Here is a 1857-nt window from a genome sequence, read left to right as displayed (position 1 = left end):
TCCAGCAGGACAATGCACTTGGAGTTTATCAAAAGCAAACCGGGCACGTTGAGAAGGAGAACTGGACAGTAGTGACAAAGGCCATGAATTCCAATCCGAGGCTAGGACTTAGACATGGTTCCAATCGCAGTTTTTAACCGTCTCATGTTTGCATTCTCATCGGACTCTATCTCAGGGCCTCTCTTTCCCAATGGCTTCTTTCCAAGGAAAGGATCAAAACGGAACCTATCAGAATAAATGAGTCCCACATGCCACACGGCCGTGCCCATCCCTGGTGGGGGTGGGAGCTGGGTGGAGGGGAGGCTGGAGGTCCACTGGCAAATTCCTCTGCAAAAGGGGAGGTACCACAGCAATACACCTGCTAAAGGGGAGAGTGGGGAGGAAACCAGCAGCCTGAGGGTGGAGGGAGGGAACGGAGGCAGGAGAGGAAAGCAATCTGAAGAAAGCGCCCCTTCTAGGGAGGCTGGGTAAGCACAGAAAAATGCCCCGCTTTTGTTTGGCCTTCCCAGTGGCCGGGAACCTGCAGATAAAAGGCCAGCCTTTCCCCCTAGAAGGGCTACAAGGCGGCACTTTTGTTTGTGAACCTCACACACCCTGGGGTGGGGATTCCTTTGCTGTTGCCGTGACCAACCCCAGTCGCACTGGGTTACAAGTCCTGCCCTGGCCCGCCCTCCTCCTGCTGCCTTCAAATGGCCCAGATTTTTTGCTTTTGCTTTTCAGGAGGGCAAGAACTTTGTTTTTTTGAGGTTTCTAAGCAGATGATCTAATTTTGAAGTGCATTTCCCTCAGTGGCCCAGCAAATCTCCATGAAGGTACATGAAGAATATTTTATTTTTGTATTCAGGGCTTTTCAGAGAAGTTCCTTGTTTTATTTAAAAGCTGTGTTGGGGGGGGGGGGCATTAGCGAAGCATAAAAATAACTGCTTAACAAATGCTGCAAAATGGGGACTAGAGTAGGTGGCCCCCAGGGTGGGGTGGGGTGGGGGAAGAATGTTCTTGGACTTAAATATTTTCCTAGCTATCTTTCACAGAAGCTAATAAGTAACCAAAAAAATTTCAGAAAGAAAAAGAAAAAGGAAAATCTTTTTAGAAGTGCTCTGTGGTCTGACCCTTCTTCAAATCTAATTTTATTGCTAATGTTGGGTGACCAGTCATTACCCTACTCAAAATCTCATCAGTGGACTGGAAAAAAAAAAAAAAAAAAGAATCAAGCCAACTAGACCACGCCTGGCTTTCTGCTCAACTTCAGAAACGTTCCAGTTCCTTAAGTGACCAGGTGATGACATTAGAATTGAGGCCACCTCAACCAGCGCATCTCCCCACCCCCATCACGGTCCCTCCATTCCTCTGTTCTAGAACAAAAGCCCCATGGGACAGACTTTCTCTCAAAGTGTTCATGATGGCTAGCCCCGTTCCTGGCATACCAGAGGCGCTCAACACATTTGAAGAGGAGAAGCGGGATTATTTGTACATCAGATGAACCCAAGTCCTAAGATAAACATAATTCAGCATCCCGGAAGACTTGAGGAGAAAAACAGCTGTGTTATTTTTAAAAGGATATTAACTCGTATTTCGTTTTTCTCCCTGTGTGTCAGATTCCTTTCTTCCCACCATCAAGTTGGTAGTGTGGGCTGAGCCTATTTTCCTAAGGGCTGCACAAGGTCATATTCCAGCAAGAACCAAGCATGTGGTTTCCAAAGATACTATATATCCAACGTAGCAAAATATCCTTGCAAAGACACACTGAAGGAAAAGGAAATATTTCTTAAGATTAGATGCTCCGGGCTGGCTGGCAGCTGCTAGGAGTTCTCTGGATGGGAGAGATTTCCCAGGCTTCTCCCAGAAGCCTGGGGGCAG

The 1857-nt window shown here is 47.2% G+C and overlaps 1 long non-coding RNA gene across 1 annotated transcript; it reads left to right on the top strand.

Moving 5' to 3' along the window:
- The first annotated feature begins 571 nt into the window (after positions 1-571).
- Positions 572-1568, top strand: LOC121037924 (uncharacterized). The gene is made up of 2 exons (XR_005794057.1): positions 572-812; positions 1357-1568. It is a non-coding gene; the product is annotated as an uncharacterized LOC121037924 (long non-coding RNA).
- The last annotated feature ends 289 nt before the right edge of the window (positions 1569-1857 follow it).

This window comes from Herpailurus yagouaroundi, unplaced genomic scaffold, assembly GCF_014898765.1.
Source record: "Herpailurus yagouaroundi ecotype Mexico unplaced genomic scaffold, PumYag 164, whole genome shotgun sequence".
Classification (NCBI taxonomy): domain Eukaryota; kingdom Metazoa; phylum Chordata; class Mammalia; order Carnivora; family Felidae; genus Herpailurus; species Herpailurus yagouaroundi.
The sequence above is the reverse complement of the archived record's forward strand: the minus strand, read 5'-3'. Positions and strand labels throughout refer to the sequence as shown.